This window comes from Diceros bicornis, chromosome 9 (genome assembly GCF_020826845.1).
Source record: "Diceros bicornis minor isolate mBicDic1 chromosome 9, mDicBic1.mat.cur, whole genome shotgun sequence".
NCBI classification, from domain to species: Eukaryota; Metazoa; Chordata; class Mammalia; order Perissodactyla; family Rhinocerotidae; genus Diceros; species Diceros bicornis.
Genome location: NC_080748.1, coordinates 76,826,149 through 76,841,453, shown reverse-complemented (window position 1 = coordinate 76,841,453; position 15,305 = coordinate 76,826,149). Strand labels below are relative to the sequence as shown.

The 15,305-nt window shown below is 40.1% G+C and overlaps 1 protein-coding gene across 1 annotated transcript in view; it reads left to right on the top strand.

Annotated features, from left to right (window-relative positions):
* The window catches only part of NALCN (sodium leak channel, non-selective), a 289,313-nt gene that overhangs the window by 186,957 nt on the left and 87,051 nt on the right, over positions 1-15,305 (top strand). The window lies entirely within an intron of this gene.

Genomic DNA, 15,305 nt, shown 5'->3' with positions numbered 1-15,305 from the left:
ATTATCTGGCAATACCACTTCTGGGTATATATCCAAAAGAATTAAAAGTAGAATCTCTAAGAGATATTTGCACACTCATGCTCTTTGCAGCATTATTCACAGTAGCCAGAAGGTGGAATCAACCCAGATGTCCATGGTTAGATGAATGGATAAAGTAAACGTGGTGTGTACATACAGTGCAATATTATTCAGCCTTAAAAATGAAGGATTTTCTGACTTGCCATAGCATGGATGAACTTGAGGACACTATGCTAAGTGAAATAAGCCAATGACAAAAAGAGAAATACTGTATGATTCCACTTATATGAGGTATCTAAAGTAGTCAAATTCATAGAAACAGAAAGCAGAATGGTGGTCTCCAGAGGCTTGGGGGAAGAGGCAAAGAGGAGTTGTTCAATGGCTGCAGAGTTTTAGTTTTGCAATATGAAAAAAAGTTGTAGACATCTTTTGCACAACAATGTGAATGTACTTAACACTACTGAATCCTTAAAAATGATTAAGGTGGTAAATTTTATCTTATGTATTTTTGACCACAATTTAAACATTTTTTTAAATAAAAAAAATGGTCACCATATTCACAATAAGAAGATAGTTAGTGATGGTGATGAGAGCAGGCTCAGGGACTTTGGTGGTACAGAAGTTGGGGTACAGAAGATGAGGAGTGAGTGACAGCTAAGGAAATGAAGATGAACTGCCAACTCTTTCCTCTCAGACTCTTCATACTTAAAGTTTTCAGACAGACACCTAGTTACTGACTGATTCTTAATTTTTTTAGATATGTTAACACCATTTACTACAGTGCTACCCAACCTTTTTTTTCCATTGTAGTATGCATAGAGAATGATGTTTGTACAACACATGGGGGTCAACAGCTGGGGTCACATGCAGCTGGAGGCATCAGATATCCCGGATTCCTGCTGCTCCAGGGAACACTCAGCTGCCCAGGGGCCAGAGGGTCAATACCCTGATGAAGCTATAAATCGTTAGGGGCTGAGAGTTGGGAAATGTGGCATTTTGCTCAAAGCCTTTGATGTTACCCAACTCCACCTGAAGCCACTCTCTCAATCTTTTGGTCAGAGATGACTCTTTTGTTGTCAGTTTACCTATTATTACCCATAATTTTCCATAATTTAAATCTCAACAGATCATCTTATATAGCATTTGATCTGCTATTTCTGAAATTGCTTCACTGTTAGGCTTTTTTTTTAACAATAAATTCTTACATCACGTTAAAACATGAACAGCAGTAAGATCAGTTTAAAGACATGAAGTGGCTAACACTGAGAACTGCTCAGATCGAGGTTCAAGTCAATAGGTCACAACAGAAGCTCAGAATTTGGGGATATCAATGATAAGCATAAGACACAGCCTAGAAATCTAGAAGTCAATGCAAAAAAAAGGGAACCAGCCAACTGGAATTGGGAGTTAAACAGGTATTAGTCAGGGATCCAGGAAGTCAAATCAAAACAGAGAAGGTACCTGTTGGAACTGATGTCCTCCTGTTATAGGTTGAATCGTGTCCCTCAAGAAGATATATTGAAGCCTTAAGCCTTAGTACCTGTGAATATGATCTTATTTGGAAATAGGGTATTTGCAGAGGAAATCAAGTTAAGATGAGGTCGATAGGAAGAGCCCTAACCCAATATGACTAGTGTCCTTATATGAAGAAGAGAAGAGACTCAGACAGACACACAGGGAGAACGCCATAAGATGACAGAGACAGAGAGTAGAGTGATGCATCTACAAGCTAAGGACCACCAAGGGTTGCCAACTGTCACCAGAAGCTAGGAGAGAGTCCTGGAACAGACCCTCCCTCAGAACTTCCAGAAGGAACCAAGCCCACAGACACCTTAATTTCAGACTTCCAGCATCCAGAACTGTGAGGCAATAAGTTTCTGTTGTTTCAAGCCACTCAGATTTGGTCCTATGTTACGGCAGCCCTGGGAAACTCATACACCTCCAGAGCCGCCTTCTCCGGTTCAAGAAGAAACGGATCCCTTTCCGACGCTGGGAAGTGACACAGCTGAGAGCACTGCACAGCGGGAACAGGGGGTGCCCTCTCAGAATGCCAGACCCGCTTTCACCAACCAAGAGCAGAAACCTTGTTCTTTTTCCTCATCCACTGGCACTCAGGACTTTTTATGAGTGAGCTTACCTCCCTCTGGCCATTGAACAAACGTTAAAAGACTTGCCTGAGACTGTTTACATTCGTGACTTGTTGGTGGTATCATTCTATAGTTGTGCTAATTCAGAATTTCTTTTATTACAGATTTTCACAGCACTCTGCCACACAGCACTAACCAACATCTCAATTAAAAAAAAAAAAAAAGTTCGGGGCTGGCCCGGTGGCACAGCAGTTAAGTGCGCGTGCTCTGCTTCAGTGGCTCAGGGTTCACCAGTTCAGATCCCAGGCAGGGACCGACTCACTGTTTGGCAAGCCATGCTGTGGCGGCGTCCCATATAAAGTAGAGGAAGATGGGCACGGATGTTAGCCCAGGGCCAGTCTTCCTTAGCAAAAAGAGGAGGATTGGCGATAGATGTTAGCTCAGGGCTAATCTTCCTCACAAAAAAAAAAAAAAAAGTGAGGTTTGGAGGGAAAACGTGCGCAAAGTGGGTGAAAGGCTGACACAGCTCCGCCTGACCTCAGCAGGCCCAGCCCTCAGCCCACTGCTTAGCCGCTATCTCATTTTGCTTCCTTTAATCAAGAGAGCAAAAATTTTAAAAACCAACAGCACTTTTTCTTCAGATCCTGCCACAGGCAACGGGAAACTGGCTTGTTATGGTTCTAAGAAAAAAGCATGACAATTGATTTTCAGTTTTATGCTGCCTCTCAACAGTCGTCAAATTCAGAGCTGTGTTAAGACTTGATATAAAGAGTTGTGGTAGTGAGCTTTACCCCATGTGTACCTAAACATGGGACGCGAATACACTGGAGGTGTTGTCATTGCCTTGGTTCCTTCTGGACTCGGGTTTCACACAGCCCATCCGTTCCTTGTTCCAACAAGGCTCTGGAGGAGTATTAGTTTCCTAGGGCTGTTGTGACAAAATACTAAATCTGGGTGGCTTAAAGCACCAGAAATTTATTGTCTCACAGTTCCGTATACTTTCCACTCTTCCAAAAGCATTTTTACTCTCTTCTTGTTCATTCATTCCTCAAATCTTTAAGTCTCTACTGTGTGCAAGACTCTGGGCCAGGCACCAGGGAAACAAGAATGAACAGTTAAGTTCTCTGCTTTCATGAAGCTTGTGGTCTAATGGGTGAGTTAGACACAAATCAAATAATCAAACCAATTAATAAAGATTTGCAAATTGAGATGACCTTTCTTCAGAAAAGAACACCACTTGAGTGAGGAGTTAATAGAAGACCCTGACCCAAATGGGAGTCAGGGAGGTGAGGAAGGAGAAAGAAACACTTGGGCTGAGTTATGAAGGGTGAATAGCAGTGAACTTCGTGGAGGTGTTGATAGGGGAGGGGAGGGAGAGCATCCAGAGAGGAGGAAAAGTGCTTAGCATGACCTGAATGTAGAAAGCCCAGGGTAAAGTGTATAAAGTGACTGTAGAAAAGTAAGCAAAGGGGCCAGCCCCGTGGCTTAGCGGTTAAGTGCGTGCGCTCTGCTACTGGGGGCCTGGGGTCGGATCCCCGGCGCACACCGATGCACCACTTGTCAGGCCATGCTGAGGTGGCATCCCACATACAGCAACTAGAAGAATGTGCAACTATGACATAACAACTATCTACTGGGGCTTCGGGGAGAAAGAGAGAGAAAAAAAAAGGGGGAGAATTGGCAATAGATGTTAGCACAGGGCCGGTCTTCCTCAACAAAAAGAGGAGGATTGGCATGGATGTTAGCTCAGGGCTGATCTTCCTCACAAAAAAAAAAAAGAAAAAAGAAAAGTAAGCAGAGCATAGACCATGCAGCACCTTGAAAAACATGCTAAGAACTTTTACCTTTGACCTAAGAACCTTAAAAGCCACTGAAGGCTTTTAAGATGGGAGGCAGTGGTAAACTGGAGGGTTATTTGGGAAATAAAATCAGCAGGACTTGGTGAGAGTTTGGATTTAAGGACACAGGCGAGAGAGTCTCAAGGATGACTCTTGGTTTCAGGTTCGCCTCCTTGGATGGAGGATGACGCCATTCACTGAACCAGGGAACATTAGCACAGAACCCTATTTGAGGGACAAGATCATCCACTCAGTCTTGGGCGTGTTGAGTTTGTGATGAGTTTGAGGCTGAGCAGAAACAGCTAATGGTTGCATGTATAGGTCTGGAGTTCAGAAGTGAGGGCTGGCTGGCTGGAGATATAAATATGGTCGTTCAATGGACTTCTCAATTATTTATCCAGTGCCTACCATGTGCCAGGCACTGTTCTAGGCATGTGGGATAAGTCAGTGACCAAACCAAATAAAAATTCCTGCCCTCTTTGATTCTTCGGTCCTACTGAAGTTCTCTGTATTTGCATAATAGTGGAAGTTGTAAATCTGGATGAGATTGTGGAGGGTGGGAAGAAAGAGATACTGGAGCCTTGAGGAAAACAGTGTTAATAACTGCCGATGATTTGCCCTTAGGGTAACACAAATAATCTGTCTCTGTTTTTCTCCATGTAAATTTTGATTTTTGATTCTGTTAAAAATAATCAACACTATCTCTGTCTCAAGTTCGAACTCCCAACGAGAGATCTGATTGGTCCAGCTAGTCAACATCATTCGTTTTAGGCCAGAATCTTATATTTCTGCCTCACTATGATGGTCAGCCTTACAGAAAGCCATCAGCTTTGAACAGGCCTAGATCCAGACCAAACCACAAGAGGTCCACCCTGAAATTTGGCTGGTTTCCAAAGACAATCCCTTCTTATCCTAACTCTCCACCTTGGCCTCCACTCTGGAGAAGCTAGACCCAAAAGAAGGAAATGTGGAGCAATGAAAGAAGAGACCATGTCCCCTCCCCAGTCCTAGACCAGAAGTCACACTTGTAGCTCAGAGGAGTGGCAGTTAGGAGGAGGTTTGAATCAGATATGAAACTGGATTGCACTGGACTGATTTTTAATAACCAAAGGTAGCCACAAAGTTATGAAATGAGTCTAAGAACAGCGACCGATCTTTTTTTCTTTATGCATAATTCTGCTTCCCTGTAATTGATGGTTAATGATTTCATTGTCAGCCTTTCTTTATATTCTACTCAGTATGCTTGCTCAGTGGCAGGCACAATGGGAGATGGGGCGTGTCTGCCCTTCTTACACACAGCTGTATGACTATTGAATATTTTTTACTCTGGTATTAACAAGAGAATGACTTAGATTATTTCTAGAAAATGAAAAATGTATACCCATGTTATTTTGTTTGATGTTATCCCTATTTCCATGTTGTTTTGCATAAAATATGTTGATTAGTGTGAATTTTCATAATGCTTCTAATAAGTTCTTTTTATCTAAGTATGCAATATTGAACAACTCTACTATCTACTGCAAGCATACTCAGGAATGATACCTGGAGAATACATGATTGTTGCCTGAAAAGGAAATGCTTAAGGGGGCAGAGTATGGCTGGGGTTCAAGACCCCAATGTGGAGACTGGGGACTCCAGTACAAAATATGTGTCTTCCATACCTCTAATTTAAAGTGTGATATTTATTTTACAGTAAATGCCATCAGTGATTCTAGTTATATGTATACTATGGTGGAACAAATAAGGAACTTTACTATAGATAAGGAGAGCCAGATTTCACACTGTCAGAGAAAGAAGTTACAAGTAAGCAAAGAGAAGATGCGAGAATGAACCCTGTGGCTGTAGATTGGAATAGAAGTATCAGTATAAACTCAGTTTAAGATAGAAGATAGATAGATACATAGATGCATCAGTAGATATACAGACACGTACATATGTAGATAGATGCACAGATATGTGGTATATACAGTTCTGTGGTTACATAAGATACATACATAGATAGGTACTAAATATAGATGTGTGTGTATACATGGGTTATATGCATACATGTGTTTCCTAGCTCTTTCCTCTGAACGAGCGTAGAAGCAGTGATATACTAGTAACAATAAGCAAACCTAGTGCTAAGATTGTCATTTCTAAATACCATTCTCCAATAAAACAAATCAAGGCTCTTTGAAGAAGTGGCTGATTCTAGAGCTGAATCAGGGAAAAGACAAGATGAGATTTAAGCATTTTGTGGAGCCAGAAAGCAATGAAGAGCTCTAAAAAAAAAAAAAAGACAAGGGTATATTGAAAAAGTAGAAGAGTCAACTGAAAGAGAATGGGTAAAGCGGGAACAATTTGAGCAATAAAATAAATAATAGTATTAGATTATAACCCAAAGAATAAAATAAATACTCAAAAAACCATAGTTATTTAGAAATAAATGACTGAATAAAAAAATCGAGGAGAAAGGACAACTGTTCCTTACAGAATAATCCCAAATAGTAAATGTAAAGAAATAGAGATAATGGAGTAATAAATGAGGGAAATAGGAAATCACCTTTAGAACACTGCAGTTATAATTGCTGCAGGCAAGACCTACTGATGAATGCTAAATAGTGTGTGAACTTGCACAGAGAAATAGGATATTTGCATGGCCTCAAAATATCTACCCCCCAAAATCTTCTTTTTCATTACTGTGAGGGTTTTAACATGTGTCTACAAATTCTTTGCTACTCCTTCCTCCTAGGAGATAAAGCGTAATTCTTCTCTCCTTGAGTGTTGGCTGGAGTTAGTGACTTGCTTCTAATTCGTAGTTTAAAGAAAAGGAAGCATCGTAACTTTACATTGAAGAAACTTGGCAGACGTACCTTTCCCAAGTTAACATCCCCAATGTTAAGGCACATAGCTGTGATGTAGCCCCTGATGTGGTGAGACAAGCGTATCATCTCCATGATATTCTTCCAAAAAATCCATACCTCAGTCTAATCATGAGAAAACATCAGGCATCCTCAAATTGAAGGATACTCTACAAACTGCCTGTCCAGTGCTCCTTAAAACTGTCAAGATCATTTAAAACAAAGAAAGTTGGAGAAACCATCACAGCCAAGAGGAGCGTAAGAAGACATGACAATAAAATATAGTGTGGTGTCCTGGATGGGATCCTGAAACAGAAAAAAGACATTCATGCAAAACCCGGGGAATTCCAAAAAAGTTCTGCACTTTAGTTAAAAGTATTTGACCAAGGTTAATAATGTCTTAGTTTTGATAAATATTCTGTGGTTATGTAAGATGCTAACATAAGAAAAAGCTGGGTCAAGGGTATACAGGAACTCTCTGTACTATCTTTGCAACTCTTATGCAATTTTAAAATTCTTTCAAAATAAAGTGTTCTTTTAAATGGGATAAGAATTTTCTTGGTAAGCTCTAATAACACAGCATAGAAACATATAAATTGGCTACTGTGTTGCCTTGTTCAGACTCATAAATCTGTGAAGATTTATACCATGAATATGTTGTATAGAATTTATAGTTAATTATACTTTTTTATCTTAAAAAGTTGGGAGCATAGACTTCATCAGGAGCCAGATGGTTTTTATAGTTTTGTTTCTAATAGAAAATCTGATGTGGCATGTCATTTCTCCTCTTCATCTTTATCAGTAGTATAACTCATCTGAAATTGGGAGAATTGTTTGTGCTGGTTAATATGGCCGATTCCACACTGTAAAGGGCCTAAGAGAAGGATAAGAGAGTGATGAGAAGTATCACAAATGGGCCACTTCAGCCTGTTTATGGGACATGGTCGCTGTTGCCTTTTTTGTTCTCCATCTCATCACCATTGTGTTATCATTGTCTTAAGTGTATAAATGTACAGTATGAGGCTGTGGGGCTACAAAGAGTCCTACCTTTAATTAAAAGTCTGTTATCTTAATAGGAGAAAGATACACGTAATTAGGAAGTTATAGTGCAAAGCCCTGAGCACTAAGGTTGAAGAAAACACTAGGGGAAGACATACCTAACTCAGGTGGGAGGCAGGTCGTGAAGATGTGTCTAAAAATGATAAATTGAATTTTGTTAGGAAAGTGGGAGAAAATGTTCTGTATGAAAGAAATAGCAGTTACAAAATTGCAGAAGTAAAAATGCATCTATTGCTTTGAAAATCTTGTTTTGGTGAGGCAGTGTAGAACAGTGTCGAGAAGCTAAAGGTTTGGAATCAGAAAGACTGTCGTCCAATCCCAGTGCTACCACTTCTAGCTGCGTGACCTCGGGCAGCTGATTTAAGCTTCTTGGACCTCAGTTTCCTCATCTATAACATGCTAGAATATGGAGCTAATTATGGGACATCATGGGGCTATTTGAAGATTAAATAATATTAGCAATGCGAAGTGTTCAGCATAGTATCTAGCACACATGTTTACTACTTCAACTACCAATTATTGTTATTCTGAGAAATCTTCCTAGAGACGATTTTTGAAGGATGTATAAGAGTTAAGCCAGTATAGAGGGAAAGTGTATGGCAGGCAGGGGAGCAGTATATTCAAAGGTACAAACGTGTGAGATGAGACTGTGTGGGAGGGATGCACAGACCAATATTGTTAGCATATAAAGGGTGAGGCATTAGAAGATACCTTATACAATGCTAAGATTAGAATTTCTTCTATTCACAATTGACCATCCTTGAATTACTTTAAGGACCAGGAACATAATGGTGTTTCTTTTTCAGATGTTCTGAAAGATGGATTTAAAGGGACAAGACTAAAATGGAAACTCAGTTTGGTGGGTTTAAGGAGTAGCAGTGAGACAAAACATGGATGACCAAGTGACCATTGGATTCAGCAGTGTGGGAAATGTTGGTGACTCTGGCAAGAGCAGACTCACTGAGGTGATGGAGAGAGGCCTGAGACCAGAGAGGGTGGAAGATGAGTAGGAAGTTAGGGTAGATATAAGCAGTGTAGATGGTGAGCATAGGCAACTCTTTCAAAAGGAAAGGGAAATAGGGAAGGACACAAGATCAGGAGATGTTTCCTTCTCTCTATTTTCACTTTCAGTTTTTAAATCAAGAGTTGAGAAAATCAGGACCAGCCCCAGTGGCCTAGTGGTTAAGTTCAGCATGCTCTGCTTCAGTGGCCCAGGTTCGGTTCCCGGACACAGACCTACACCACTCATCTGTCAGCGGCTACGCTGTGGCGGCAGCTCACGTACAGAAAGAGGAAGATTGGCAGCAGTTGTTAGCTCAGGGCAAATCTTCCTCAGCAAAAAAAACAGTTGAGAAAATCCATCAATCAACAGCGAAGGCAAAGAAATTGGAGAGAGTGAGAAAGATTGAGGTGGTCCCACAGTAGATGGAGGAGAGGGGACGGACAGCACATATGTGCCATCCTCTTCAGTTATCCCCGCTCACTGAGATGAGATCATTTCATGTGGAGCTAACAGTTACTGTGGCATAGTGATAGCTTTGGTTTTTATAGCACACTTCCCTTGAGTAATTCAAATTACGGGCAATATGCTGTCTCACTTATATATCTGGCATTTATATAAGAGTGAAGATCCTCATTTTTCATTTGAGAACGTTGAAATCCAAGGTGGTTAAGGGATTATAAAACTGAAAAAAAAGTGTAAATCCACGTCGTCTTACTTTTTTACTGTTTTTACTTAGACTATGCTGTCTCCTATGTTTTCTAAACCAAAACAGGGAGGACAATTATGTGAGCATAATATATATATATATTTTGAATTTCCTTTGGTATGGGCTTTTTTCCTATTACTTACTGAATATTCATCTTGTAACAAGAACCAACAATCTAGTTTACATGAAATTTTAATATAATCTCATCTGAAGTGGAGGAAAAAAACTGCATTTTTTATCATAATGAACATGTTTTTATGACTCAGTAAATTGCCCAATGGAAACAACTGTGTCTAGGTTGAATAACAGCACAAGACAGATATAAGGTAAAATAGAGGTGTTTCGGAGCTGGAAGGAAAAACATACAAAAGCAAGTTGTATTCATTACTACTGTCTCTAAGAAATCATTAATTCCATTAATGAGATTTTAAGGGACAGTAATATAAGGAAAACTTATCCATTCAACATAATCTGGTATTCTAGTTTTTGAAAAGTTTTTTCTCTTACTAACTTGTTAGCATTTTCTTCTAGCCTAGTCTTGTTGCAAATATTATTTACATTGCTGTGCAAAGTAACCTTCTGAAGGACATTTAAAGCCTGTAAGATCTTAGGCTCAGTGTTGTAACAAGAGAATGAAAGTGAACATTTCGTGTACATCTTAGGGATGTCTTAAGGTGGTAGAAATGTAACAGCCCTTCATAAGTGCGCCTCTGGGCTCCCCAACCAGGAAGCACAGAACAGCCGCTTAATTCCCCAGTGCACTGGCTCCTCCAAGAACATTTGCCCCTCCCCATTCTCTTCAGGGGCATACTGTAAGGACGCATGAGTAACAGCTCTGAATCTGTTGAGAGATGTAGAAAAGGAAACACCACATGCCATTAATCAGCTAATGTTATGAAATTACTTTGAACATGTCAGGGTGCCAGCTGTCGTGTTAAAATGTAGCTTTTATGGCCCATACACAGACTAAGAAATTAGCCTTTCAATTTACATCCATAAAACTCCAATTTGACCTTGAAAGTACTGGAGTTATTAAAGATTTTTTGTAGAAGGGGGAAAAATCAGTGACAAACACTTTTTAAAGGAAACATTCTTAAAGTGTATAGTATCACTGTCTTCCACGCAATCATGTGTCTGACGGACCTTTGCCCAGGGCAAAAAAGATCCTCCCCTCTAAGAAACGTTTTATTGGACTCAACAGGCTAGTGAGGGATATTCTTTATATTTGTATATCAAGGTTTTATAGTAACACAAGGACAGTAATAAAAACCAAGATGTTTGCGGGCCAGCCTGGTGGCACAGTGGTGAAGTGCGCGTGCTCCGCTTCAGCGGCCCGAGGGTTCACAGGTTCAGATCCTGGGCGTGCACCGTTGCACCTCTTGTCAGGCCGTGCTGTGGCGGTGTCCCATATAAAGTGGAGGAAGATCGGCACGAATGTTAGCCCAGGGCCAGTCTTCCTCAGCAAAAAGGGGAGGACTGGCATCGGATGTTAGCTCAAGGCTGATCTTCCTCACAAAAAAAAAAAAAACACCAAGATGTTTGATCATTACTCCCAATATCCCATCTGTTTTAACCCAGAAGCCAAGAAATTCAGGTGGTAAAATCACAGATGCAAAATAGCAGAGAAACTTCCTTAAAAAATAGTGGTTTATTCTTAAGGAAGAGTCTCAGTTCTGAATTACTGTGTCATGTATGGATCCAGAAAAACCAGCAAAAGCCATCAGGGAAAGAAGCCAGAAGAATCCAGCCTTCGTTTACTAGGGTAACAAAGAGGAACTCCTTTCTCCAGGTTGAATGTAGTGGGGTCGTTTTTCATATACTGAACAGTAAAAAATACTCTTCAGTTGCATTAACCCACAGATCTATGCACATTTTTCAAACTAGCATGGGCTAGGTTTTAAAACGAGAATCTTTCCAAAGTCTGAATGCTTTTTAAATTGTTTTCTTTTAGAAAACCACACCGAAAATTACAAAAATTGTTACTTTATATAATCCTTCAATTCAGTTATTTGTCGCAGCATTCAGAAAGGGACTGAAACTGGATAATGTTTGAATATTTTAACAGAAGAAAGCACAGGCTGAAATATGGAAGATTTAAGCGATGAGGCAGAACAGGGTATGTGTCGTGCACAGCAATTACACCCAACTCTCTTGAGAAGCACAACTAAAGCAAAAGCTTTCAGCTGCCCAATGTGTAATGATATCTCAGCAAGACAGATGCTGAGCCATAGAATAGCACTGAGCTTAGATGAGTTATATTTTTTAAAGCTCAAGGTTTGAAATTTTTTTCTTTGATTCTAATTTCTTTTTTGCAAATTCTTATTTTTTTAAGCATATGAGTCTTTTACAAAGCTATCATCTGATCTATCTGTTGCAGCCAGACTTCATGCTCAGTTGAAGCCGTTATAAACTCCTTCCTTTGTACTGTACTTTACATTAGGTTTTTCAATATAAAGAATAAAATCTTGGGGTTCTCTGCACTACATTCTTTCCATTCAAGAATCATGATCTTTGAAATAATTTTTTAAGCAGACTTTTACAATCACAATTACTGTATGTTAGAAGGTCTGCTTTTGTGGTATGGTATGGTATAATGATCTTAAATTATTATCCAGTTCTTGTAATCCATATTATTCACTCATTTGCCTCAAAGTAAATTTAACCTTGGAAAATCTATGCTTACATGCAAGAAGGGGAAAGAATTTGGATAAAAGGTAGAATACTATTTCATCACATATTAAAGAAACTTTATAGTGGCTTCAAAGTACCATGAAATACTGTTCTTTACCCTGATTGCCTCATCCCCCTCCCCGCTCCCACCCTTTCCCCAGACACACTCTAATCTCATCTTACTCTTTCCCCTGTTTTTCTCTTTTTGCATCTTAGTCGTGATCATGGATTGGGAAGGAGAAATGGTCAAGGTTATGGTAATTAGAGGTGTAGTAAGAATTAAATGATTTTGCTCTACTGCATCATCTGCCCTTTTTTTAACTTTTTACTGAACTACAGTCACGCGTTGCTTATGATGGGGATACGTTCTGACACGTTTCGTCATTGTGTGAACATCATAGAGTGTGCTTACACAAGTCTAGATGGTGTAGCCTACTACACACCTAGGCTGTATGGTACTAATCTTATGGGACCACTATCGTATATGTGGCTAATAATATACATACGGAAAGAAGCATTTTACTGAATTTTTACAAACTGAACACACCCAGCACCCAGATCAAGAAATATTGACTGTACCTTCAAAGCCCCTCCCCCATACACCCTTCTAGTCGTAGAAGGATAACCAGCCTCCTGAGATTAACAGCGTAGATTTGTGTGGCCTGTTTTTTAACTTTGTATAAATGGAATCATTCAGTATGTACCCTTTTGTTTTGTCTGGCTTTGTTCGCTCAACATTATGTTGTGAAATTCACCCATAATCCTGTGCTTGGATAAATCCTGTATTTATTGATTCAGATGTTTAAATATGCCACAGTGTACTCTTCCATTCAGCTGCTGATGGGCATGTGAAGAGTTTACAGTTCAGGGCTCTTACAAATAACGCTGCTGTGGGTTCGCGAGGGAGTGGCTGTGCTGTGTGTGTGCACACATTTCTGCTATCCTAGGAGAGGATTTGCTGGGCTACTGGATGTGTGCATGTTCCTCTTTAGTGGAGGCTGCTTAACCATGAACAACAGAAAAGAGCTCTTGGCAACTGCTGCTCAGAAAGAGGCCCCTTCCTGCTTGCAGAAGATTCTGTGTAGTGTCTCAGCAGTAAGATCTGATATATCTCCCCTTCGGGCAGCCACTCATCTTTCTCTGTTTTAACTGGCTCTTCTGCACATTTATGGAGAAAGGATGCCCGATGTTCAAGAAGACAGTTTGCAGGATCCTGAAGAACCTTCTGAGTCGTCAAAAAGAGCTTCTCATTTGCTCTTTGTAGTTTTATGGTGCAATGATCAACTCATGCTGAATTCTAACTCATTTATTCGCAAACAGTTATTATATTTCTACTTTCTAGAAAGTGCTATAAAAGTAAATTAAGAAAGGAATTTTGCTCCTATGGAGCTTACAAGCTTTGGGAAGTATAAATAGCTCTAATACAAATTAGAATGAGACAAGTTCCATTTGAAAAACATATAGGCAAGGTGATTATTTTTTAATACTGGTAACCTACATACGTTAAACATTATATTCTAGGATATTTGATTAAATATTACAAAATTTTATGTCTAAACTTTTTCTGAACATTCATCAGTTCGTCAATGGCAGGCATAAGTTCAGGTTAAATGCCACAGAGTCTACCTTTATTCTAGTCTGTGAATCTAGAAACATCTATACTCCACACCAACAAATTATTCCATCAGTGAATAGATATTTTCTGCTTATCTCTCCACTCTTCAGGATATACCTAAAATCCTTTCTCTTATTTCCCAGTTATCTGCTGGAGAGTTTAGTTCTGCCTCCTGATCAGCGTCATTATTTATTCAACAAATATTTGTTGAGCTTATTTTGCATCAAGTATTGTGGCAGACCCTGGATATGGAATAATGAAAACCCCTACATGATCCGTGTCCTCCTAGAGTTTACATTCTCAGGGAAAAGAAATACAGTGTTCAAATGGTCACACGTGGTAATTTCAAATAGCACTATATATAGTGGGTTTAATAGTGTCCCCCCCCCAAAATTTGTGTCCACCCGGAACCTCAGAATGGGACCTTGTTTGGAAATTAGATTTTTGCAGATGTAATCAGTTAAGATCATACTAGTTTAGGGTGGGCCCTAATTTCAATGATTGGCGTCTTTGTACAAGAAAAGAGAGGGAGATTCAGATAGAGAGACACAGAAACACACAGGGAAGAAAGCCATGGGATGACAGAAGCAGATATCAGAGCGATGCAGCTACAAGCCAAGGAACACGAAGGATTGCCAAGAAGCTGAGAAGAGTCAAGGAAGGATTCTTCCCTAGAGACTTCAAAGAGAGCATGGCTCTGCTGATACCTTGACTTAGGACTTCTAGGCTCCAGAAGACTGAGAGAATAAATTTCTGTTGTTTTAAGCTACCAATCTTGTCGTAATTTGTTACAGCAGTTCTAGGAACCTAAAATGACATGTATTAGATTGAACCATAAGAAATTGCCGATTTTTGACTGCTTTGACCTACACGAACGTCAACTTCATATGGGTCAACCTAATATGCTGTGAGCTTGTACGAGGAAAACCTTGTTGGTCAGAGAAAGCTTCTGTGAGGAATTGCTAGAGGAACTGAAGTTGGAAAACAGGTAGAAGTTAATGAAGAACAAGAGAGAAAGAAGAAGAGAGAAGCTCCCAACAGAGGGACCAGTGCATGTGAAGGTTCTGAGGCAGAGGGTCCAGACACTTTTGAGGAACTGAGAGAAGGCGACGTGACTGGAACATCATGTAGACGTAGGGCCAGATGAGGCTGGACAGACAGAAGGGGCCAAATGGGGCGTTAAAGCCTAAAGATTGAGAGTTTTGTTTTGAGAGCAGCGGAACACCACTCACGGCTTTAAGCCAGAAGGTGAGAAGTTTACTATGACTGCAAATGGAGAGCAGATTCAAAGGCGCCAAACCAGATGGGGGACCATAGAAGGGAGTGCGGGAGCCCAGGTGGTATCTTTGACTAGGGAAGCACTGGTGGGGATCGAAGAATGGGCAAACTGAGATATTTTCAGGAAAGAGCTCCCTGTTTTTTGTTTTGACGACATGTCCTGGTGAATACAGCGGTTGCCCTTGTGTCTC